Genomic DNA, 27,877 nt, shown 5'->3' on the forward strand with positions numbered 1-27,877 from the left:
AGGTTAAATATTTGAAAATGTTTTAGAAGAAAAATAATTTCTCTGAATAACAAAGTAATATATGGTAACTGTGGAAAGTTTGGAGGCTATGAAAAAGGGTAAAAAATAAAATCAAAGTAATCCCCAATCCCATGACTAAGGGATTACTACAGTAAAGCTTTAGACTATTTGCTTCCAGACTTTGTTCTATGCAATTATTATTATGAAATTGAGTTCATTCTCCATAAACAGTTCTGAACCATTTCTTTGCATATATACATCAGTGACTATTCAAGAATGAGTGAATTTAGTGTATATTTTTAGCTTTAGTGGAAAGACACCTCTAGGGGAGGGATCACTGAAGGTAGAAGGAAGACATAAAGCACTGGATAAATGTCCCAGAGGTGAAGGGAAGTACAAAATTAGGGACATAGAAAGAAGGGAATAAGAAATGTGCCAAAATAGGCACATTTGTGGAGGCCAGGAATGAGAGGCTGAATGAGTTTGTGCACCTTTTTTTTTTTTTTTTTTTTTTTTGCTTTTTAGGGCTGCACCCATGGCATATGGAGGTTCCCAGGCTAGGAGTCTAATCAGAGCTGTAGCTGCTGCCCTATACCACAGCCACAGCAACGCAGGATCCAAGCCGTGTCTGTGACCTACACTACAACTCACAGCAACGCCAGATCCTTAACCCACTGAACATGTCCAGGGATCGAACCTGCATCCTCATGGATGCTAGTCAGATTCATTAACTGCTGAGCCACAATGGGAACTCTGAGTTTGTGCACTTTTTAAAGGCTAAGAGCAAAAACACTCATGTTTAACCAAAGATCTTAACTATGAACAAGTAAGCACACTGCCAGAACACAGGGCCAAACTGAGTCTGAAAACCAGGGATTGTAATGTGAGCAGCTGCATGGTGGTTGCATTCCTTCCAGCTGCTCTCAGAAGACTGGGTAGGAGAAGAGACTGAAGTACTGAAGAATTCTGCTTTACACAGAGGTGGAATGCTAAAGATGTAAAATACCAAAAGTTCTAAAAACAGAGATAGGTGTTTCCATTGTGGCTTGGTTAAGAACCCAACTAGCATACATGAGAATACAGGTTCCATCCCTGGCCTTGCTCAGTGAGTTAAGGATCTGGCATTGCTGCAAGCTGGGGTGTAGGTTGCAAATGCGGCTCAGATCTGGTGTTGCTGTGACTGTGATGCAGGCATGCAGCTGCAGCTCCCATTCAACCCCTAGCCTGGGAACTGTCATATACCTAAAAAGAAAAAAAAATTTAAAAAGAAAAAAAATCAAGAACAGGAGTTCCCGTCGTGGCGCAGTGGTTAACGAATCTGACTAGGAACCACTAGGTGGCGGGTTCGGTCCCTGCCCTTGCTCAGTGGGTTAACGATCCGGCGTTGCCGTGAGCTGTGGTGTAGGTTGCAGACGCGGCTCCCCCGCGTTGCTGTGGCTCTGGTGTAGGCCGGTGGCTACAGCTCCGATTCAACCCCTAGCCTGGGAACCTCCATATGCCGCGAGAGCGGCCCAAAGAAATAGCAAAAAAACAAAACAAAAAAAAAAGAATAAAATAAATGATCAACAAGGACTCTAGGATACCTAGAGAAGCAATGGAAAGAAAATAGAGGGCTCAAAGGCTAGGAAATTTCTATGAGGTTGAAGAAATCTTGTAGCAGGGGTAGGAGATAAAAGAATGGGGATTATGGTCAGAGTGAGATGTTGGGTTAAAAGTCTCTGCTGAGGAATAAAAGTGGGTGGTAGCAAGGTCCAAGTATGGCTGTGGAGGTGGAAGTCTGAAGAAAAGAAACGATCAAAAGGTACAGGAATCAACACCAAGAGTAAGCCCTTATATGAACTATGAGCTTTGGGTGATAATGACATGTCAATGTAAGTTCATCAGTTGCAACAAATTTACCATTCTGATGGGGAATGTTGATAACTGGGGAGGCTATGTGTATGTGGGGTAGAAGGTATCTTAGTCAACTCTGTACTTCCTCTCAATTTTGCTGAGAACTTAAAGTTGCTCTAAAATAAAGTCTTAAGAAAAAGATACTGAAGAAAGGGAAATAAAATGTTAGAGTTTTTAGGTATTGGAAGTCATGGGCTTGGACACTGAAATCACCCATGTTGGTGGCACATCATGGGAAACAAAGGAAAACTGTGGGGGTGGGAAGGTCAGTGAACATGGGCATGGTTAGATGATATTGAAAACGAAGGCAGTCGAGTGAAATGGCACCAAACTTAGGAAAATTAGATTTTTTTATGACTTGGAAGTTGCCTCAGGACCCAGGTGAAAGCACCCAACTGCCTTATCCATGGAAGATTCTATTCAAGCTCCCCAATAGGCAGTAGCCTAGATAAAAACTGAAGCTTCATTCTATCCAAATAAAAAAGTAGTCAGTGGAGAAGGTAATGCTACAAGTAGTTTGCTTTTCATGGAACAGAGAATCTAGAGGTAAAGCAGAAAGCAGTAGCAGGAGAGGAGAGAAGAAAGGCTAAGTCAGGTGACTGAAGAACAGAGTGATAGAGGAATGACAGGACACAGTTACCAGAGGGCTTACATTTTTGGGTAGCATCTAAAGATAACTGGGATGTGGGTCATGGGGAACTAGAATGGTCTCCAGACTCCAAAAGCATAACTTTCAGTTATTCAGTTAGACACATGGGAGCCTCCATTTCCCATTCCTAGCCCAGTGTAAGTTACCAATAAATGTCAAGTGAATGACTGAATGACTGAATTAATTTTAGAATTGAAATGATAATGAAACAGCTAAGTGAAGATTACATACCAAAGGCTACTGGCAGTGTAAAATGAGGGGTCCAAAGGGGGATTCTCTGCGAGGAGGGAGATCTTGTTCTTTCAAGAGTAAAGGAGTGAATGAATGATGGCTTTGTCCTGTAATTTTAATCTTCGTCACTTTACTATGAGCTATTTCTGATGTGTCAAGCTCTCCTTCCTTCAATCTTTTCAATATGTATGTTTCTTCCATTCAATTTCATTATCTTTCCCCCTTACTTATGTATCAAATAACTTTTCCTTATCCCTCTTCCCCTCATTTTTTTTTTTTTTTTTTTTTTTTTGGTAACTCTGATGAAGCAGATCTGAACTTGACCACAAGGAATAGGGATTATTTTATGCCTAAAATCAGCCTAACAATGTAGATGAGATAAATCACATTTAGGGCAATATCCTGCCTCCCACAAGAGTGTTTCTGTTTCATTTATTTATTTATTTATTTTTTAGAGCTGCACCTGCGGCATTGGAAGTTCCTAGGCTAGGGGTTGAATTGGAGCTGTAGCTGCCAGCCACAGCCACAGCAACAGCAATGCCAGATCCAAGCCATGTCTGCAACCTACACCAAAACTCATGGCAATGCCAGATCCTTAACCCACTGAGCAAAGCTAGGGATTGAACTTGCATCCTAATGGATACTAGTCAGGTTCGTTACCACTGAGCCACAACAGGAACTCCTCATTTTATAACATCTTTGTAACAGGTGTGCCATTTCAGAAAGGGGTTATTTTCTTTGTATATACTCTGTGCAGCAATGGAAAAAATTACTATTTATATAACTCTTAAATTTAAAAAAAAAGATGCTGTTCATTTATAATTATTATGGTCTAGTACAAAGAAGGGTTGAAGGTTGGGAAAAAAAAAATCTCTTCCAAAAGCTTTTCTCTTTAATTCGAGCACCACTCCAGCATAATTTCTTGTCTTTTCCCACTATCTTCTTCCCTCTTATGCATGTGCCTAAACTCTCCATCAGTCTTTGTAAGGAATAATTTTCTTTCTCCCTCTCTCTTTTTCTTTTCTTTCTTTTTTTTCAAGCAGCACATTGTCAGTGTATTACATCCTCACATTCAGACTGCTTAACCTGAATAAAGGGTGTCTTATTCTAAAAGCGAGTACCAGCCGTAGAAGATATGTCTTTCCCAGTGGCTAGTCAGACTATTTACTTAAAGATGATGAATTTATCCTGGCAAGGATACCAAAGGTATATCAGAATTAGGGGCTTTCTATCATTGAAGTTTACCAACATCCCAAGAAAGAGTTGACATGATCGAAAGCATTTTCACTGTATTTGCAGCCAATATACAGTAGATGGTACTGGCTAGACAGTTTATACATAGAGGCATTGTCATCTATAAGGAAGGAAACAATGTGCAGTCCATGTGTAGAGTCTACAAATGACAGACTATAATCGTCCTTTTGCAGCCTTTTTAATATCTGTTGTCAGGCTCTTCTGAGAGACTTCTAATAGGGTCTTGGCAAGATGCCACAGGCAAGCACTCCCACTGCAGTTGATTCATAAATGCCTTTGGGGTTGCATTACAAATCCAGTAACCCCTGAGGTTTGGTGGGAAGGTCTGCCAAGGTTCAGCCGGGATTGCCTATTAGCCCATTGAACTCCCCTGAGCCTCAGAGACTCAAAAGTGAGTTTCATCCAAGGAACTTGGGGAGGAGAGATGCAGTATTATTGTCTCTGCTGGACAGGTAGGTTATATATACTCCATCCCAGAGAGAATGTTTTAAGGAGAGAAAGCAGCACAACTGCCTCTTTCTTCCTGTTGCTGTAGTGCAGTAAGCTAAATTTTTAACTTAAATGACAAATCAAATGATTGAAAGGAGCAAGGTCTTTATGACTTGAATATGTATATAGCAAGGATGCCCATGACCTACATAGAATGAGTACTTGGTGTCCCTTTTCCCATTATTCTTCTACTTCGATGTGTGTGTGTGTGTAAGGTTCACCTGTGAAGGAGCAATGCCTATTTTGTTTGCTATGTGTTCTCAGAGACTAGAATTTGGACAGCTACATATACAGTAATAATTGTGAAATGAATGACTGTATGATCCACTATCTGAAAGCAGAAATTGATGTAAGAGCAGGCTCCTGGGAAGGTGCCCAGGTTGCCAGTATACAGAGATGCTAAAACATCATTGAGATGAGATGAATCAAATTCAATGGTCGGAAGCCTTCTCAGAGACAGGAGTCAATGTGGTGAAGGGCCGAATGCCCCCTCTAAAGAGGCAGGCACAAAGAATAGCAGGGAGCCACCAAGGATGTGGGTTTGGTTACCTTCAGGGAAACTTGGTAAAGTAGAAAATAAAATGTGGGACAAGAGCAGAATGACTCTGTGCAGTGGTGGACAGGCTGACCCTTCACACCAACTGCCCTGCTTCATCACTGCCTCAGTGCAGAGTTCACTCTCTCTCTAAATAAGTGGTAAAATTTCAACCATTTCGTGCTTGAGGTGAAAAAGAGGAGAAACTTAGCTCCAGTTTCCTCTTGTAGCATTGCATTCTACCCTAATAGTTCTATTTTTGAAGCAAGGTTGATACAGCTGTCTATTTTCCTTTATATTTGCAAGATGTCCATTCACTATAATCATATTTATCCTAACTTCATAGAACACTTTTCAATCCTCTCATAATCTTCCTCCCACCTTCTGCTTTCCTGACTTGTGGTTAACTTTGCCTGCTTCCCCTTAACTTCTCTCCATTCTACTTGCCACCATTTACTAAAGACCTTGAAACAATCACTTAACTCCTCTGAGGGTCACATTTCTTAAATGTAACATTAGATTAATAACTATTTTATTAATCTAATGTTAAACCGATGATCTAATGATGTAGAAAATAGCATGATAGTGCCTGGCTCCTATTAGGAGCTCAGTAAATGGAAGTTAGGGATAATGAGGAGGAAGAGGAGGAGGATGTAGAAGATGAGATGTCCCTATAATGTAATGAATTTGTGTTCACAAAATTCACAAGAAACACAGGTGGCACAACAGTCTAGACCAGTGCAACCATCCTGGGTATGTACTTGGTGTGATAAGTATGTCATGTCTTATTGGATTTGGCAAAGTTTCACAATAAGAAGTCACCCTTTATGGAGGTAGCCATAAAGCTCATCTGATAGCCCTAACAAGGGTTCCATCACCCTCACTGAGACTTCTGGAATGCTAGGGCATCTAGGAATTGCCTTTTTTTTTTTTTTTTTTTTTTTGTCCTTTTGTCTTTTGGGGCCACACTGGCGGCACATGGAGGTTCCTAGGCTAGGAGTCAAATTGGAGCTGTAGTCACCGGCCTACTCCAGAGCCACAGCAACGCAGGATCTGAGCTGCATCTGTGACCTACACCACAGCTCACAGCAATGCCAGATCCTTAACCCACTAAGCGAGGCCAGGGATGGAACCCATGTCCTCATGGATGCTAGGCAGGTTCGTTAAACACTGAGCCACGATAGGAACTCTGAGAATTACCTTTAAAACATTGCTGCTTTTTACTGCCTTAAAAATCTTTCTTATTTTATTTTTTAATTTTTTGCTATTGGGAGAAATGGATATATAAAAAATAAAACATGGATTGATTCAAAAAATCATTGCTCTGCACACAATGTTGCATTCTTTTTTCTGTGGAGTTGGAGGACATTGATCAGATTTTGCAATTTCATTAAAAACATGCTGTCAGTTTTTACAAAAAAAGAAATAAATCTTTAAAAGAGATGATTGCTTAATTAATCATAGGATAAAGAGAGATTGATGTTAAGAGCTGTTTTCCAGATTAAGAAAAGTAGAACAGGCACTGGCTGCCTCAGAGAACTGGAGTTATTTACTTTCAAATGAAGCATTTACTGAGATAAGTTAATTCTTCCTTTTGGTAGTATTCCATTGCATCTGGATGAATTGGATTCAATATTCCATAACTACTTAGTAAGGTGAGTTACTGTCATGTAAAGTTTCACACTTCTCAGTTATTGACTCAATTCCACTCTTAGATGAATTATTTAATTTTGGGGTACGATTTCAACAGGTATTGTATTTTTATATTCCTTTTCTATTAGTTCACTGTTAGTATACGGAAATGCAAGAAATTTCTGAATGTTAATCTTGTATCCTGATACTTTGCTAAGTTCGTTGATCAGTTTAAGGAGTTTTTGTGTGGAGTAGTTTTTGTTTAATTTCTATAAATAAAGTATCATGTCATCTGCATACAGTGACAATTTTACCTCTTCTCTTCCAATTTGGATACCTTTTATTTCTTTTGTTTGTCTGATTGCTGTGGCTAGGACTTCCAATACTATGTTGAATAAAAGTGGTGAGAGTGGGTATCTTTGTCTTGTTCCAGATTTTAGTGGGAAGGCTTTCAGCTTTTCTCCACTGAGTATTATATTGGCTGTGGGTTTGTCATAAATGGCTTTTATTATGTTAAATTATGTTCCCTCTATATCCACTTGGTAAGAGTTTTTATCATGAATGGATGTGGGACTTTGTCAAATGCTTTTTCTGCATCTATTGAGATGATCATGTGGTTTTTGACTTTTCTTTTGTTAATGTGGTGTATGACGTTGATTGATTTGCATATGTTGAACCATCCTTGTGAACCTAGGATGAATCCCACTTGGTCATGGTGTATGATCTTTTTTATATGTTGTTGGATTCAGTTGGCTCTAAAATTTTGTTGAGAATTTTTGCATCTATATTCATCAAAGATATTGGCCTATAATATTCTTTTTTGGTAGTATCCTTGTCTGGTTTTGGTATTAGGGTGATGGTGGCTTCATAGAATGTCTTTGGGAGTGCTCCTTCTTCTACCTTTTGGAAACATTTAAAGAAGAGGGTATAATTCTTCTTTGTATGTCAGGTAGAATTCACCTGTGAAGCCATCTGGTCCTGGACTTTTGTTTGTAGGAAGTGTTTCTTTTTTTTTTTTTTTTTTTTTGTCTTTTGGCCTTTTCTAGGGCCACTCCTGCAGCATATGGAGATTCCCAGGCTAGGGGTCTAATCAGAGCCGTAGCCACTGGCCTACGCCAGAGCCACAGCAACGTGGGATTCGAGCCGCGTCTGCAACCTACACCACAGCTCATGGCGATGCTGGAGTCTCAACCCACTGAGCAAGGCCAGGGATCGGATCGAACCGCAACCTCATAGTTCCTAGTCGGATTCGCCAACTACTGAGCCACAATGGGAACTCCAGGGAGTGTTTCTATTACATATTCAATTTCATTTCTAGTGATCTGTCTGTTCAATTGATCTGATTTCAATTTGTATAGTTCCCAAGGGATTTATTCAGCCCACCCTCTGTGTGCTAAACTGGCACCAGGAGCTTTTCCTCTTTTGTGTAAATAATGAAGACTGAGGTGCAAATACGGTACAGGCAAACCTCAGAGATAGTTGGGTTCAATCCCAGACTACCACAATAAAGTGAATATTTCAGTAGAGCAAGTCACATGGATTTTTTGGTTTCCCAGTGCATATAAAAGTTATATTTACACTATATTATTGTCTACTGTGTGCAATAGTATTATGTCTAAAAAACAATGCATACCTTAATTTAAAAATAGTAATTTACTGCTAAAAAATGCTAACCATCATCTGAGCCTTTGGTGAGTTATAATCGTTTTGCTGGTGGAGGGTCTTGCCTCGGTGTTGATGGCTGCTGACTGATTAGGGTGGTGGTTGCTGAAGGTCGAGGTGACTGTGGCAATTTCTTAAAATAAGACAAGAATGAAGTGTGTCACATTGATTGATCCCTTCCTTTCACAAAAGATTTCTCTGCAACATGTGATATTGTTTGATAGCATTTTGCTCACAGTAGAACGTATTTAAAAATTGAAGCCAATCCTCTAAAACCCTGCACCTGCTTTATCAACTAAGTTTATGTAATATTCTAAATCCTCTGTCCCTCTGTTGTCATTTCAACAATCTTCACAGCATCTTCAGCAGGAGTATATAACATCTCAAGAAACCACTTTCTTTATTCATCTGTAAGAAACACTCCTCATCCATTAAAGTTTGACCCTGAGATTGCAGCAATTCAGACACATCCTCAGTCTCTGCTTCTAATTCTAGTTCTCTTGCTATTTCCACCACATCTGCAGTTACTTCATCCACTGAAGTTTGAACATCTCAAAGTCATTCTTGAGGGCTGGAATCTACTTCTTCCAAACTCTTGTTTGTGTTGATATTGGACCTCTTCCTATGGATCATAAATGTTCTCCATGGCATCTAGAATGGTTCTGGAGGTTTTCAATTTACAATTTCCATATCCATCAGAGGAATCACTGAAGCTATATCCATACAAAATGTATTCCTTGAGTAATAAAACTGGAAAGCCAAAATGACTCCCTGATCCAGGGCCTGCAGAATGGCTGTTTCATTAGCAGGCATGAAAACATTAATCTTGCCGTACACCTCCAACAGAGCCCTGGGTAACCACAGCATGGAACAAATTTTTTTTCTGAGCAATAAGTCTCCATGGTGGGCTAAAAACATTCAGTAAACCATGCTGTAAACAGATGTGATGTCATTCAGTCATCTAGGTTTGTTGTTAATATACTAGCACAGGAAGGGTAATTTATCATAATTCTTAAGGACTCCAGGATTTCCAGAATGGCAAATGACCATTGGCTACAATTTTGAGTCACTAGCTATATTAGCCCTTAGCAAGAAAGTCATCCATCCTTTGAAGTTATTTTTATTTTAATTTTTTTTTAATTTTTTTATTTTTTTTTTGGTCTTTTTGTCTTTTATTGCTGCGCTCAGGGCATATGGAGGTTCCCAGGCTAGGGGTCCAACCAGAGCTACAGCTGCCGGCCTATACCAGAGCCACAGCAATGCAGGATCTGAGCCACATCTTCGACCTACACCATAGCTCATGGCAATGCTGGATCCTTAACCCACTGAGTAAGGCTAGGGATTGAACCCATGTCCTCATGGATGCTAGTTGGGTTTGCTAACTGCTAAGCTACGAAAGGAACTCCAAAGTTTTTTTTTTAATTCATTGATTTTTACTATATTTACAGTGGTACTGCCATCATCACAACCTAATTTTAGAACATTTCCATCCCAAAACACCAGTTCACCCCTTCCTCTCCCCCACTTTGAAATTTTGAAGCCAGATATTGACTTATCCTCTCTAGCTATGAAAGTCCTAAATGGCATCTTCTTCCAAGACAAGGCTGTTTCATTTACATTGAAAACCTGTTGTTTAGTGAAACAACCTTCATGAATTATCTTAGCTAGATCTTCTGGACTACTTGCTGTAACTTAAACATCAGCGCTTGTTGTTTCCCCTTGCACTTTTATGTTATGGAAATGGCTACTTTCCTTAAGCTTTATGAAGGAACTTCTGCTAGTTTCAAACTTTTCTTTTGCAAATTTCTCATCCTTCTTAGAATTGAAGAGATTTAGGGCCTTGCTCTGCATTAGGCTTTGGCTTAAGGGAATGTACTGGTTAGTTGATCTACTATACTCTATACAGACAACTAAAACTTTCTTCATATCAGCCATAAGGCTGTTTTGCTTCTTTATTTGTGTGTGTGTGTGTATGTGTTTTTATTTTTTAGGGCCATACTTCTGGCATGCAGAATTTCCCAGGGTAGTGGTCGAATCGGAGCTGCAGCTGCTGGCCTATGCCACAGTCACAGCCACAGCAATGAGATGATCTGATCTGTGTCTGTGACCTACACCACAGCTCATGGCAATGCCAGATCCTTAACCCACTGAATGAGGCCAGGGATCAAACCTGTGTCCTCATGGATACTAGTTTGGTTTATTTCCGATGAGCCACAATGGGAGCTCCCTGGAGGAGAACTTTTCATTTCCTTCAACAATTTTCCTTTGAGTTCACAACTTGCTAACTGGCAAAGAGGCCTAGCTTTCAGTTTATCTCAGCTTTTGACTTGCTTTCCTTACTAAACTTAACTATTTCTAGCTTTTGATTTAAAGTGAGGGGCATGAAACTCTTCATTTCACTTGAATATCTAGAAGCTACTGAAGAGTGATTAACTGGCCTAATTTCAATATTGTGTCTCACAGAAAGAGAGGCCTTAGGAGTAGAAGAGAAACAGGGGAGAATGGCCCAGTCAGCGAAGCAGTCAGAACACACATATTTATTTATTAAATATATGGTCTTATGTGAGTGTGGTTCATGGTGCTCCAAAATGATTACAATGGTAACATCAAAGATTACAGGTCACAGGAGTTCCCTTCATGGTTCAGCAGCTAATGTACCTGACTAGAATCCATGAGGATATGGATTCTATCCCTGGGTTAAGGATCCAGCATTGCTGTGAGCTGTGGTGTAGGTCGAAGATGCGACTTGGATCCCACATTGCTGTGGCTGTGACATAGGCCAGCAGCTGTATCTCTGATTGGACCCCTAGCCTGGGAACTTCCATATGCCTCAGGTGTGGCTCTTAAAAAAAAAAAAAAAAAAAAAAAAAAAAAAGATTACTGACCACAGATCACTATAACAAATATAATAATGAAAAATTTTTGAAATATTGTTAGAATTACTAAATTGTGACTCAGAAACAGGAAGTGAGCAAATGCTGTTGGGAAAATGGTGCCAGTAGACTTGCTCAAGGTAGGGTTCCCACAAACCTTCAATTAAAAAAAAAAAAGGAACATTTGCAAAGGGCAACAAAGTAAATCAAATAAAAAGCAGTATGCCTATACATGCTTTAGCTAAAATCATTCAATCTTTTAAGAAAATAAGAGAAAAAAAAATATTTGTGGTCCTTGAGCTGTGATCCTTAAACTGGAGTCTATGAAGTCCTAGACATTCCATGGATGGACTTTTGATAATTTAAGTCCCTTAGCTGTGGAAATAACACGTGATGAAGTATATGGAGAAGAAGAGTCACAGCTTTCAGCCAACCCTCCAGAAGTCTGTGACATCCAAAAGGTGAGGAACCACAAGTAAACTCTCCAAAGGCAAGTCTGATTCTGAGTAGGGTATCCATCTAATCTCAAGGAGATATGCAATTTAGAAGGCTACAGACGAGAAATATTTTCTGGGGCTCTGACACCAGTATTGACAGAAGAGACAGATTTAACACTTGGTTCTTTAAGGTCAGCTTTGTGGCTATTGTTAATAAGATGCACATCAAGCTATTTCTCCTTCATAGACTAACAAGGTCTAGCACTCTTGGACCATCAGAATTAACACTTCTGCCAGTAAAGTATATATATTTAGAATCCTGTGGCTTAGCACCACCTATTTTGTAAGGTTAATATAATCAATTATGTGAGCAAATATTTCTGGATCTTATCCTATGGACCAAGATGTGAGAAATCAAAAGAAACGTAAGATATACTCCTTTACCTCAATATTGTACAGTTTGGCTGCAGACAAGTACAGTAAGGTTTAAATAATAATAGCTGTTCTGTGTCACAGTGGGCAAAGAAAAATATTACACAATGCATTGATAAATGAGTTGTGTCCTGAAAAATTCAGGATACAGAAAGTAACAAAGGATTCCAATTAACATGGAAACCAATGAAATAAATTCCTCAATGGGAATTAAGAAGATGAACAACCTATAGGGGGAAGAAAAGCATTTGGAGATAGCCCTGAGTTTCACAGAGCGAGATGGGAAGACTTTGGAGGGTTCTGAGCAGAAGAGTGAAATGATCTGGCATACTCTTTAATAGGATCATGATGACTGCTTTGATGACTATAGACTGAAAGGAAACAAGGCCAAGTCAGGAAGACCAGTTAGGAAGCTATGACAAACCAGCAAAAAGAATGGTAACTTGGACCATATCTGTAACTCAGATTTTAGATATATTTTGAAGGGAGTGTTGGCAGAATTTACTTATGACTTTGATGTGGGATATGAGAGGATGACCAGAGGATTTTGGGGTTGACTAATCAGAAATAGAAGTTGTCATGCCTTCATATGGGCAGGCTCAGGGGAGGACTGAGTTTTAAGAAGATCAGGAGTCTGTGCAGAATATCAACAAACGTCATCAACAAACTACATGGGCTTAACTCCCACGTAGGCCATTGAGTGAAGAACTGTTTCAGAGCCTGCAAAGTTTCACCCCTATTCCTGACAGTCGAATAATTCAACTACATGCTGCTACTGTCAGAGGAGCAAGAGAGAAACAAAGAGCAGTATTTTCCAAATGTAAATGAGAACACCCTTAGATTTGACGAAACCTATCAGCAGATTTTTATCAAGCATCTCTAGGTTAAGTTTGTGCTTAGCTTTTTTGTTTTATGTTAGCTACGGAATGTTTTTGGTAAAGGACTAAATTCCAAATGCATCACGACTGCTTTTGTTTCCTACATGCGTGTTGTATTCACTTTTATACATTCAGTGAGGACCCATGAGAATGAAAAAATGTACTAGGGAAAATAATGGTCTATGTATCTGCAGGAGTGTATGTGCATTGTAGCCTCAACCCAGCCCGTCCCGGGGCATGTTTCAAGACTGCATTCTGACTTAGGCTGTGGTATTTTTTTGGTTGTTCAATAATTAAATCTGATGCTTCAAGAACTAAAATGAATCTGTTAATGCTCATTCCCACACTTATAAGCAGGTCTAGGCTTCCTGCCTTATGCAGTAAAAGACTACGGTGTCCTTATTTTCACATGGATAACAAAGTGGAAGGAAAAAGCTGTCTTCTCTACCAGATTTTATCACATGCAAACATGTTATGGAAACTTGGAAGAAATTACTCAATTTTTTGAGACCTCTATTTCTTCATAATCACAACACTTTACCTAATATTTTACTTCTCTTTGGTTGTATTTATCAATTCCTGATTAAAGCCTACTTCAAAATTGTAATTATATGAGTAGGTATGAGCACTCATCAGTCTATGAACTGTTCCTGGGAAGCTTTTACTCAGGGTCAATCTTTCCCTTCAGAAATTATATTTAAAAAGCAGCAGTTCTTTTGGAAAAAAAATCCAATATCACAGTGGAATATTTAGAGACAACTGTAATAATGTTTTACATCATTACAAAATCAGAATTTTTTTATGTTTTAAAGTTCTATTGAAGTATAGTTGATTTACAAGTTTGTGATAATTTCTGCTGGACAACAAAGTGATTCAGTTATACATATACACACATCCATTCTTGCTCTGATTCTTTCCCCATACAGATTATTAAAATATTGGGTAGAGTTCCCTGTGCTATACAGTAGGTCCTTGTTGGCCAGTCATTCCATATCCCTCAGTGTGCATATGCCAATCTCAAACCCCCAGTCCATCCGCCCACTCTCCACCGGCCCCCTTTGATAACCCTAAGTTTTTCAAAGTCTGTTGAGTCTTTCTGGTCTGCAAATCATTTGTATCCTTTTTTTTTTTTAGATTTCATATATAAGTGATATCATATGATGTTTGTCCTTCACTGTCTGACTCACTTCACTTAGTATGATCATTTCTAACCTAACCTCAAACTCTCAAAAATTTTAAAAATACATTACAGTGGAAATAACAGAGGCATTGATACATCAGTTTTGTAAACTGGACCACCCGTGGGCAACATTGTTTCAGCATGCAAAGCCATGGAGCTTCCTTTATCAACTAACATGAAAACCAAGGAAAGATGCACCAAAGGATATGGGGTTGCTCAGGGCCAGATGGATGGTTCACCGTGGCAATTCTTTGAAAACTTCCAGTCTTCTTTATAACGGATAGTTTCAAACTCTTATTTTTAGCCATAGCTTCCAACTTCTGCCAGTCCTATAATATTCTGCTTCCTAATTAATTTGGAAGCCTCTAATTGTTTAAGTTTGAACCAGCCTAGAAAGACTGCTAACTCATTTGAGCAGGATTGAGCAGAAGAGTTGAAAAAATGGCTTACGCATTATTACTTGCTCATTTATTTAATTTAATCTTTTGATCAAATCATGACTCTTACCCCCCCCCAAAAAAAAGAATCACAACACAGAAGGGGCTTCTTTGAAAACAGCTAGGAGCTGGCTTTACTTCTTTGGACACAGCGATTTCATGTCTGAGCGGTCCTGTTGATGTTTAGAAATTGAGCACAGACTTCCTGTCATGACCCTGGGAGGTCAAGCATACTTTGGATAAAATCTGCAAGGTCAGTGATGAAAAACTGCATAATAAGAGAACCATTATAATACATTATTAATGGGATTTGGCATGTGAGAAGCTCTACTTATTGTTTGGGGACACTTTTGTATGTGTTTAACAAAAATCTAGAAAAGAAAGAAATATGTGTGCACCAGAACAGTTAGTGCTGTGTTCAGAATTTGTTAGAGTGCTCAAGAGTTTATTAGGTAATAAGATCCTACACACGTTTCCACTTGCAATACGAGATACGTCGAGACTGATCATGTTTCATTAATTGTGCATTCTCTGTATAATGTGGCTGTTTGACTGTTGCTTCCCCTGTTCTCCTCAGTTGTTTTTCCTATAAGTACAAAGAGGAAGAATGTATGTAAGACCATTGCAAAATCATGTAGGAAGGGGCTTATATTGGCTATAGCTGCCACTTCCTGAAGGAATCATGGGGGTGTTTATTTCTGAAATGTTTTTCACCAGCTCCACCTGAATGTATGTATCAAGGGACTTTGCATGATTTTAGAACAAAACCGCTCAACTTTTTATAGCATCACCAGACTTTCTACTTTTCTCTGTGACAGTTAACCTTCATTTGGCAGCTTCAGGAAAAATACAAAACCAGGTGGCTAAGGTTTGACTCTGCTGGGCAGAGAACAATTATGGGCTTTGTAAAGTTGTTCTCACCCTTTCTATGAGGAGTATCAGCTATACTATAAACCTATAAATACAGTTCCTATAAACCTGTATTTCCCCATGAGGATCATGTAGAGTGTAATCTTTCTTAGTTGTGTGGTAAGGACCAACATACACAAACCTTTGCAATGTGTTTATTGACTGCATCATGAGCATAGACTGCAGGATGTGTTTCATCATTCAAAAAGCAAGGACAGAACTTACTATACATGCTATTTTTAATCAAAAATATTATGTTCACTACTATATATAAAGCAGGTAAACGACAAAGACCTACTGTATAGCACAAAGAACTATACTCAATAGTTGTAATAACCTATAACGAAAAAGGTTATTACATATATGTGTGTGTGTGTATAATTGTAGAACAATCACTTTGCTGTACACTTGAAATTGACACAACATTGTAAAGTAACTATACTTCAATAAAAAGTAAAATAAGATAAAATTTTTTTAATTCAAAAAATTTTTCAAAAAATTGATGTGGAGTAGCCCCACTATCCAAAAGATTTCTTTTGTTGGAAAGGATTCTTCATTCCATCCCATTAACAGCATATTTACTCATGCATCATTCTCATTAATTCCTTCCCTACCTGTAGGCGTAGCTTGTTCCCATAACCACTGGCTCACTTCGACACAAGTCAATCCCTCAGCCCTGCTCTGACTGCAACTTATCTCCATCTTCCTGATAATGAGGAATTCAAATTATATCATCCCTTTCCAGGATGGTCTGCCAGAGTTGACGGGATTCACTGCCTCCTCTGTTCCATTGCCTGCATTCCATGACCCCCTTTGATTTCCATCTCAATGTTAAAAGACATCATTTTATGAACACCCAATCAGAAAGCCCAGAATTGACTTGTAAAGGAGACTCACTCTTCTTTACCAATATACAGTGTGACTGTGAAGGCCATTCCATCTCTATGAGCTTCAGCTGCGTCAAGAGAATGCTTATTCCTAGGCTTCTCAGCTCCCCTCACCTCTTCCCCTATCAAAATTATGTGCCAGAAACTAAGCTGAGAACAGTCACAGTCCAGTTTCTGAAATTTCCCAGTATAAAATTACTGAGCCTTTCCGTTCCCTGAAATGCCCTTTGCCCCAGACACTTTGCCTCAATGTCATTAAACACAAGATAAAGCCTCCAACCGGCGTGCTGGCCACATCCCCCATGGCCACTCTTTGGGCTACTCCAGACAAAAGGGAGCAGGGCTGAATGAGATAATATACCCCCAAAGCACTTTGAAATCCCCAAAGACAGATGCTTTATGAATAACAGACATTATTATTATCTACTCTACTGCCCCTGTCACGACAAAGTCAGCCCAGGTTGAACATCTGCAGCTTCAATGTACCCTCGCAAATGTATTTGTACTTTTTCAAGCTGTTGCCCATTAACTTCTTGCTAATATTTCTGATTATTCTGAGCCTCTTTATTTAAACACTTGGTTAGTATTGGCACTTGTCACCCTTCTGTCTTTGCAGATGTCACTTAGCACTCTTTACAAATTAGCAACACAATCAAGCAACACTGAATCCCCATGTTTGCCCTTCTGTGTACCACCTCATTTTTGGATATGTTAGAATTTGCCCCCACCATTAAAAAACCAGCTTAATAAAGCATTATGCCACTTTCAAGCCTGTCCAAGTCAATTTGGGTTAGGCTGAAGGAAAATCTGAAGACTTTCCAAATGTTTTGCTAAAATCAAGCCATAATACATCCACTGGGCTTCCCATCAGTTATTCTGATGCTCTGCCCGTCAACTACAAACTTTTGTACAAAGCTTTATGTTTAAGGTGGGAATCATCAACCTATGCTATTTTTCTTTTAGGTTTCTCTTAGAGATGAATTTGCATTCATTTTGTCCCATTCTGCTACTGAGGGTTGAAGAACTTGACCGGAAAAGTAATAGAAGAAAACAAAATTTTTAATAAAAATCCTTGAATGATTGTCAAATGATTTGATACATTTTAAAACTAATTGCCTACATAGCAGCAGGGCTTTCAAGGGCTCTTGTTGGGGCACAATTAAAAACAGGCTCTGGTTATTGTGTTTAATCTTTGACAATGAATCGAAGACGTCCTCCAAAAATAGGAACAGGAGGCTGCCCTTTAGTCCCACTGTCACTTCTGATCCCCTGCTCCAGAATAGCAGTCTCCTGGCTTCTCAGCTGACTCGCGTTCATTCTTCCCTCCACTGGAGCAATTCTCCCTCCCACCCAGCGATACTCTAAGGATCAGTGAGTTAATATTTCTAAACAATCGGGAGCCCTGCAATGAGATGCACTGTACCAAAATCAATAATCACTTTGTGTGCAACATCTAAACCTTTTCTTTTATCCCTCCCCTCATCAGAGTGACCATGCTAAGAGCTACTTAGTCCATTATTCCAATTCTTCCTCATAGGCAAATGCCTTAAGATTCAATAGACTAATATTTTGGTCATCTACAATAGAAATCTGTGTTTCCCATATGTTGCAGAACCAGATGGTTCAGGTTGGCCTTTTATTTGTTAGGCTCAATATAAAACACTGCTCACTCGCTCACTCTCTCAGGGTTTTAACAAAGGCCAGCCAGCCTCCCCCACCCCCAGCCCCCTACTCCAGGGTTTGACAACAGGCTGAACCAAGAGATGAGCAACTTCTCAGCTGCTGGCCTCCAAAGGCACTCTCAGCATGGCCAGCCCCCACTTCTGTTCCTGCAGGCTTTTTATGCAGGCCCTTGATTGAGAATGGTCCAGCTGGGCAGCCTGTTAACTCCTTTAACTCATTCCTCTCCAGCCCACATCTATTAGGCCTGGCCCTCCTTTTGATCAGAGCTACCGTTTTAGTGAGACTGCACTGAGCTCTGACTCCAGTCCCACTCTTTTGCACCTTAAGTGCCTAACCCTGACACAAATAAAACTGAAAGCAGCTGGTACTTGTGCATCTACTATGTGGCAAATGCTAGGCTAAATCCTTTCAATTATCATGATATCATTTAAGAAGCAGAAAGACCCAAGAGGAGATATGATTATATATATTATACAGAAAAGGAAACTGAGGCTCAGAGATATTGGATAACAATTCACATTTCTAGTAAGTAGTAAAATAGGATTGCCACTCATACATTCTGACTTTAATGCCAAGCACACAACTTTCCTTAGACATTCTGAGACAGAAACACACACACACACACACACACACACACGCACACACACACGCACACGCACACTCACACATCAAATCCCAAGCATTGTTTTTTTGTTTTTTGTCTTTCTAGGGCCGCACCCATGGCATATGGAGGTTCCCAGGCTAGGGGTCTAATCAGAACCATAGCCGCCAGCCTGCACCACAGCTCACAGCAACACCAGATCCTTAAGCCACTGAGTAAGGCCAGGGAAGGAACCCGCAACCTCATGCTTCCTAGTCAGATCGTTTCTGCTGCGCCACGAAGAGAACTTTTGTGTATGTGTGTCTAAATCCCAAGCATTGTTGAACCTTGAATTATTTGTCTACCATCTCCAAAATTTCCAACTTTCAGCAGAGAGGTTGTACATCTCTGAGCAAGACTCTTGGTTCTCTGTAGTAAGAGGGAGAAAGAGCAGTAGACAAGGAGGTCAGAGAAGTCGGTCTTCAGAAGTGACTAAAAGGACACTGTAAAGATGGTGTCTTTTGCTTTGAGTGAGATGGGAGGCTTTGGTGGATTTGAACCTGGAAAGAGACTTTTACAGGCTCACTCTGCTACTAAGCTGAGAATAGACTGAAATGAGTCCAGGGCAATTGCAATCAGGCCAGTCAGGAAGTCAAGAGATGACAGTAACTGGAACTAGTCAGTGGAAGTGGTGATTGGTGGTTAGATTCCAAATACATTTTGAAGACAGGAAAAACAAAATTCTCTGACATACGCTCTTTCTTAGATCCTGCCTTGTACTGTTCCTGGTGACCTTCCTGGCTAGACCTTATGTCTCTCTCTCTGTCTTTTCTTTTCCTTTTTTTTTTTTTTTTTTTTTTTTGCTTTTTTAGGGCCGCACTGGCAGCATATGGAAGTTCTCAGGCTAGGGGTCGGAGGTACAGATGCCTGCCTACACCACAGCCACAGCAACGTGGGATTCAAGCCACATCTGCAACCTACACCACAGCTCACGGCAATGCTGGATCCTTAACCCACTGAGAGAGGCCAGGGATTGAACCCCCATCCTATGGATACTACTAGGTTTTGTTAACAGCTGAGCCACTAAGAAAACTCTCTGTACCTTAGTTTCTTTTGTCTATTTCATAAATTCTGTGTTAGGCATGGCCTGGAGTACAAAGACCTTCTGATGGATGGGCTAATTCACTTATGATATTTTCCTCCTATATTCTCTCTTCTTCCATCTAAATGATGCTCCTTTATGTAAAAGAAAACACTGTTGATGCTTGGGTATAAGTGCCAAAACCATTATTATTGGCAGGAATATATAGAAAAAAATAACCTAAGTAGATTCATTGAAAAGGCTGAAAATTGACCTAGTTCTAAAGAGAATTACCTCCCTAGCTAATGCTCTTCACTAAATTCTACTATTCCACTAAGCACCTATTATGTACCAGATGCCACCAGAAATTCAACAATTAAAAATATCAGGGTCTCCGACTTCAAGGACCAACAGGAAAACCAAAAGGTAATTAAATAGATCTTTCAAACATAAAGGGTTAATTTGTATAAAAATACGGGAATGTTGTAAGTTACCAGGGTGAATACAGAAGAGGGAACAGTCACAAGTTCCCTGGGATAGGAATAAAGTACTGTCTTAAAGTTTGATTTAATCTTCATTCACATTTCCTAATACTGCACTTATTCTTGCTATGGGTTAGCATATCACTGCAGGGTGCATAGGGAATCAACTTAGAGACTTCAACTTCAAAGCTAGAAAAGACAGGAGAATATCTTGTTCAATACCACACTGTATATATGATATTTAAGATACAGAGATGTTAAGTGACTTTCTCAGGGACACACAGCTGAATGGATATGACCCTAGATTCAGACTGCAGACCCTTCATCTCAAATTTTTATGTTATCGCGTATGAGGTATCAAGTACATCCCATTTTCCATTCATTACCTCCTTCCTTTGAGTTTAGTCTATGATTTTCTTATCCTCTCATTTACTCTACAAATATATATTCATTAATTCCTATATATTAGGCACTTCTCTAGGTGTGCTAGTTATTGGCTATTGACTTAGCTCTAAACACACCCTTCTACACTCGGTTGTGTGCCATGATGTCCCTCCATGTTAAATTAACTCTGTTATAAAACAGAAGCTGGTACAGTTTCTATTTTCTTAAATGTCAGACCCTAGTGCATCTGATCTGTGTCCATCACTTCTCTGGGTGCTAGAAATACAGAAGTAAGTAAAGTAGACTCATTTCTTAATCATCACAGAGCGTATGGTCTAGTCTGAGAGACAGACACTAATCAATTGGTTACAAAATGGTAGTGAGATTACAGATGGTTATGGTGACACTGAGGAAAGATGCAGCAGCTCAGAGCATAGATTATGTGTTGAGAGGGCTTCCTAGAAGATGTGGCACCCCAGAAGAGACTCACCCCCAGAGCTGCCCGGGTTAACACTCTGTGGAAGAAGGAAGGCAGGGACCGTGACACAGTGGAGGAGCTGATATACATGTGGTCAGAGGATCAGAGAATGGTTTGATTTCCTTTTATTTATTTTAAGATGAAGAAATTTGGACTAAAACTTCACAACTACAAGCTGCAGTAAACTTTATAATTTGGTGAGATAATCTTTTGTCTCTGGGCTGCCTAAGCCTGGTGTGTAGAAACTACATACCAGAAATGCACATTTTCATTTATTTTTTTCAGGATCTTATCCTGATATGAAATCCCTTCAGGGATCTTTAATTATGCAGGTATAGAATCTGTAATCTATTCCAAAAGGAGCTTTGATATGAGAATATATGTGTTGATTTCATTAAGATTTAGATACGTTAGCATACATTTTGAAAACTTTAAACTATTCATTAGAATATGTGAAAAATTTATTCTTTTAGAGATATTTTGGGAGAAGTAATAGTCACTTCATATGAATAATTAAAGTATCCTTTTGCATTGAAAAAAAAATACATAAAAAGCAATTTGAAAAACAACATTTAACTGAATTTAGCGGAAGACTAGAAGTTTTTAGGAGGAAGAAGGGACACACTCATTTCTGTTTGCTTCTATTCCTATCAGAAAAAAAAAAAAAAAATGGAGTTCCCGTTGTGACTCAGTGGTTAACGAATCCGACTAGGAACCATGAGGTTTTGGGTTCAATCCCTGGCCTTGCTCAGTAGGTTAAGGATCCAGCATTGCCATGAGCTCTGGTGTAGGTTGCAGACGCGGCTTGAATCCCACATTGCTGTGGCTCTGGCGTAGGCTGGTGGCTACAGCTCCGATTAGACACCTAGCCTGAGAACCTCCATATGCCATGGGAACGGCCCTAGAAAAGGCAAAAAGACAAAAAAAAGAAAAAAATATTTTTTCTTTCCTTTGCATTTATTTCCCTATTTTTAACCTCATTTCAGACCTTTATCACCTCCCAATTGCCCTATTGTATCAGCCTGATAAGTGGTTTTCTGCCTTTAGGCTATGTCTGTACACATGCCCCACACCTACCCCCCCCGCACCCCCCCACAAGCCTTCCACTCTGTGCCCTGTCATCAGTTTAACTTAATTAAACCCTAGTTCTATTTGGCACTCCCCTTTGGCTACAAAGTCAAGTCCTCCTACCATAGTATGAAAGGTTTTTATTTTCTTCTTTCTAAACTTGCTTCTAATGTTATCTTCAACATGTGCATGCTAATATGGCTACGCACTAGACTTACCTTAAAAATATTCTAATGCTCAAAGCTCACTCCAAACCCATTCAGTCAGAATCTCTGAAGACAAACATCACATGATATCACTTATATAAAGAATCTAAAAAAAGGATACAAATGAACTTATTTGTGGAACAGAAATGGACCCTTAGACTTTGAAAATAAACTTATGATTACCAAAGGGGACAAGGGCAGGGAGGGATGGACTGGGGGTTTAGGATTGGCATATGTACCCTGAGGTCTGTGGAATGACTGGCTATCATGGAACTGCTGTATAGCACAGGGAACTCTACCCAGTATTCTGTGATAATCTATATGGGAAAGAAACTAAAAAAGAGTGGATGTGTACATATGTACTGAGTCACTTTTTTGTACAGCAGAAATTATCACAACATTGTGAATCAACTATACTTCAATAAAACTTTAAAAAAACATGAAAAACTAGAAGAAAAAAGTTTAAAAAAAAATCTCTGGGTGGGGGAATTCTAACACCTGTATTTAAAAACAAACAAACAAACAAACAAAAAAACAAAAACAAAAAAACCCAAAACTCCCAGAAGGTTCTAACGTGCAGCCAGAATTAGAAATTACCATGTCTGATGTGGCAGCTTAACTGGACCCACTAATTGTTCTCTCCCACATCCCATATGCCCTATTATTTTAATATGCCAACCCACTAATATTGGTGTGGGTTTTGGTGGAAATTATACCAGAAGAAATCTCCTATATAAATGTTAAGTTTCATTACAATTTAAAAAGTTAAGACCATTAAAGAACAGTTTTTCTTAATTAAAGTAGAATAGATACTTCTAAATATTTTCAGTATGTGTTTCTACCTTGGATATTATTCAAAGTTGGTCTTGCATCCAGAGTACCATTAGATAACCTGTGTTGTACTCATTATGGTAACCTAACTGTTGAATAGTGTCATTGCACAGGAACAGAAGTGATGTGAGCCTCTGAAAATTATGCTTTTAAGTCTGGCTTTTCTCATGTCTAAACCTGGAGCAGCTATAGAGCAAACCCATATAAATGAGGATGCAAGAATGCCTTCAGTATCAGAAAATGTTGAAGGGCATACTTACAGCATTGAGTACAGAGTCTGGCATAAAACTGGTGATCGATTTATTTTGCAGAGAATATGAATGAATAGACAAATAAAGGATCCATATTGCTTGGATGTTATGTCCCATACAGACTCATCATCCTTATAAATTAGCCATATGACTTTGAGCAAGGCCTTTAACCTTCCAACTTTCAATTTGCTTACCCATAAAATTGGCAGTGGTGTGAAAAAGAAGGAATGAGTTCAAAAATCTCTTCTAGCTCTAAGAGTTTTTAAATTTATAAAGATTCTTGCTTAACTCTTTCTGTTCACATCAATAACTATTTAATGGGAAATAAACACACACATACATAGCATAACAAATTTGAGAATAACCCACCCCTCTAGGTTTAGTTAGTTTACATTTCCTATCATGGTCTTCCTTCCTCCCTGCATTATTTCCCCATTGGGTTTGTGCTCCATAATGAAAGAGAACCACAAAAGCCAGCTGCCTCAAGCTGTCCAATATGAGCCATGGAACTTCCTTTTATACAAGACCAAAAGCCATCCACTGCTTGTAATATGACACTTCTCTGACACACAAAAAGAAAGTCATCTGATTCTGGGAAAATAAATAATCTGAATCTTTCAGTAGCTATTAAGAAAATTCAATTAAAGATAAGAAACTTTCCCATAAAGATAATCCCAGGTTCAGAAGACTTTACTTATCAACATTTATCAAACACTTATATTTAAGGAAGAAATAACACCAATTCTACATAAAGTTTTTAGCAAATTGAAGAGGAAGCAACACTTTTAAATTCATTTACTGAGGCCAATTTTTACCCAAATATTAAAAAAAAAAAAGATACTGCAGGAAAGGAACACTCAAGATTAATAATCCACATGGACATAGATATAAAATGGATTAGACATATCAAATGGAATCTAGCAATTATCAAAATATAATACAGCATGATTAACCAGAGTTTAACCCAGGAATACAGACTTGAAATCAAATGATGTAGTAATTTACCATATTAATAGACTAAAACAAAACTACATGACTATCTTAACAGGTGTAGAAAAATAATTTGACACAATTTAATAGACATTCAAGATTTTTTTTTTTTTTTTTTTTGTCTTTTTGCTATTTCTTTGAGCCGCTCCCGGGGCATATGGATGTTCCCAGGCTAGGGGTCAAATCGGAGCTGTAGCCACTGGCCTACGCCAGAGCCACAGCAACGTGGGATCCAAGCCGCGTCAGCAACCCACACCACAGCTCACGGCAACGCCGGATCGTTAACCCACTGAGCAAGGGCAGGGACCGAACCCGCAACCTCATGGTTCCTAGTCAGATTCGTTAACCACTGCGCCACGACAGGAACACCTTGTGGTTGCCTGATGGGAGGGGGAGGGAGTGGGAGGGATCGGGAGCTTGGGCTTATCAGACACAACCTAGAATAGATTTACAAGGAGATCCTGCTGAATAGCATTGAGAACTATGTCTAGATACTCATGTTGCAACAGAAGAAAGGGTGGGGGAAAAAACTGTAATTGCAATGTATACATCTAAGGATAACCTGACCCCCTTGCTGTAAAGTGGGAAAAATAAATAAATAAATAAATAAATAAATAAAGATTTTTTTTTAAACAAATTCTTAACAGACTAAGAAAGGAAGGGATCTTCTTTAACCTATTAAACAGCATCGTAAAAAAAAAAAGTATTAGCTAACATCATACCTTATCATGAAGGGCTGAATTCCCCCCTCCCAAATTGAAAACAAAATATAAATATTCTGACTTGTATCCAAACTATATAGAAAGCACTTATCCTTTAACAATATCATCTCATAAAAATGTAGTCAAAAGGTTTGAACACACACTTTACCAAAGGTATATATAAGTTAAAACTTCATTCAAATAAGCAAAATTAAAAATATTTAAAATATCAAGTATTGGCAAAGATTTAGAACAACTGGAATTTTCATACATTGACAGTAAGAACTCAAAATGTACAACTACTTGGGACAACTCCTTGGCAGGTTTTCAATATATGATGCAGCAACTTCACTCCTAGGTATTTATTTTAAGTAATTAAAAAATATGTCCACAATAAAAGTCTATACATATTGTTTAAGGCAATTTTATTCATAATAGAAAAACATTTGAAATCTTCTATATTCAGCTAGGAAATGAATACAAAAACTGTTACCCTTGCTTATTTGTTGATAAAATATTGATTTTTATAGCAAATATAATAAAGGAAAATAAAATGCATGACAGGAGTGTGCAGAGTGGGAGTAAATGGAATTATATTGTTATAAGATTTTGTATTTTTCTGAAAGTTATGTAATATTTGAGTAGACTATGATAATTTAAAGATGTATATTGTAACATCTAGGGAAACAGTAAAAATTACACATAAGTAAATGTAAAATATGATGATAAAACAGAACAGTAAAAAAATATTTTATTCAGGCAAAAGAAGATGAGAAAGGAGGAAAATGGAAACTGATGTTACAAATAGTAAATAAATGCTAAGATGCTACACTTAAATCCAACTATATCAATAATCACAGTAAATGTAAATGAGCTAAACACTTCAATTACAAGGCAAAGATTTTTGGACAGGATTAAAAATCTGAGCACAACCGATTACTGATTGTAAGATTTATAGTGATTCTGGGCATGTTACATATAAAGAAACTGACAGGTTGAAAGTAAAAGGATGAAAAAAGACATGCAAATACTTAAATACAAGAAAGTTAGTATGGCAATATTAATGTCAAGCAACGTAGACATTACTCTGAGTAGAGTTTTATAGAGTTAAGAGGGGTGATTTGTAATGATAAAAGATTCTATTTTCCAAAAGATGAAATAATCCTAAATGCTTATGTATCTAATACCTGAGCATTGGAATGAAGGAGACAAAACTGACAAAATTAAAGAAGAAATCATAAATTCACAATTATGGTTAGGTATTAAAAGAGCCCTTTCTCAGTAACTGCAAGTAAAGAAAAAAATCAGAAAGAATATAAAAGATTGAAACAATTAGCAACTAATTTGCCCTTGGGACATTTTAGAACATTCTCCTTATAACTGCAGGATACCTATTCTTCTAACATTTACATGACATTTTCAGCATCCTATGTTGGACTGTAAAAAACAAGTCTCCTTAATTTTAAAAAGAAGGATCAAAATCATACAGAATATGTTCTCCAAATATTTGAAAATTAAACAACACACTTTTAAATAACACTTCTAAATCACAAGGAAAAATGAAAATATTTTGAACTAAATAATAATAAAAATACAACATATCAAAACTTGTGGGATACAGCTAAAGTGTTGCTTGAAGAGAAATTTGTAGCTTTAAATACCTATATTTAAAAAGAGAAAAAGCATAAAATTATCTAAACTTCCACTTTAAGAATTTAAGAAAAGAAGTACCAATTATTCTTGTTAACTTACACAAAGTAAGTTACAGTAAATAAGTAATAAAAAAGAAGAAAACAATAAAAATTTTAAATGGACAAATAATAGAGAAAATCAATAATACCAAAGCTTTTTTTTTTTAAGTGATGGGTAAAATTTATAAACCCTTAGCAAGATTCATCCAGAAAAAAGAAAGAAAACACAAATTACTAATACAAGGAATGAAAGAGGGGACATGCTAACAAATTCTAAGGAAATGAAAATGATAATAAGGAGATATTATGAATAACTACGTCAATAAATTCAACAACTGAGATGAAATGAACAAATTCCTGAAAAGCATAACTTACCAAAGCTGGCACAACAAAAAATAAAAAATCTGAACAGCGCTAGATCAATTAAAGATATTGAATTCATAATCAGAATCCTTCACTGAGAAAACTACAAGCCCAGATGGTTTCAGTGGTAAATTCTGTCATAGATTTAAGTGAAAAATAATACCATTCCAAAATAAATTATTTTTTAAAATACAGGAAGAAGGAATATTTTCACATTCATTTTTATGTGGCCAGCAAAAACCTGGTCCCAAAAAACTACAAAGATATTACAAGAAAATTAAATGACAGATCAATATTTCTAATGAAAACAGACACAAAAGCATTAGTAAGTAACATCCAGCCATATAAGAAAAGAATGATATATTAATGACAAAGCGCAGTTTATTTCAGGAATTCAAAGTTGGTTTAACATCAAAAAACCAAAGTAATTTGCAAAAGGGAGTTCCTGTTGTGGCTCAGTAGAAAGGAATCTGAGGAGGATCCATGAGGATGCAGTTTGATCCCTGGCCTCGCTCAGTGGGTAGGGGGTCTGGCCTTGAGGGGAACTGTGGTGTAGGTCACAGACAGCTCAGATCCCGCATTGCTGTGGCTATGGCACAGGCTACCAGCTGTAGCTCAGATTTGACCCCTAGCCTGGGAACTTCCATGTGCCACAGGTGCGGCCCTAAAAAGAAAAAAAAAAAAAAAAAAAAAATTCACAATCGAGTAAA

General features: G+C 38.2%; 2 protein-coding genes across 9 annotated transcripts in view; one reads left to right on the plus strand and one right to left on the minus strand.

The window, feature by feature from the left end:
- LOC102160801 (uncharacterized) overlaps window positions 1–27,877 on the plus strand; it is a 1,256,521-nt gene that overhangs the window by 1,039,364 nt on the left and 189,280 nt on the right. The gene's annotated exons all lie outside the window — the stretch shown is intronic.
- The window catches only part of LOC106508906 (uncharacterized), a 352,985-nt gene that overhangs the window by 51,797 nt on the left and 273,311 nt on the right, over window positions 1–27,877 (minus strand). The window lies entirely within an intron of this gene.

The sequence above is a fragment of the Sus scrofa genome, chromosome 1 (assembly GCF_054392235.1).
Source record: "Sus scrofa isolate SSC_HxYL_T2T_F1_AM1 chromosome 1, Sscrofa_HxYL_maternal_Yorkshire_Landrace_v2.0, whole genome shotgun sequence".
In the NCBI taxonomy this organism is placed as follows: Eukaryota; Metazoa; Chordata; class Mammalia; order Artiodactyla; family Suidae; genus Sus; species Sus scrofa.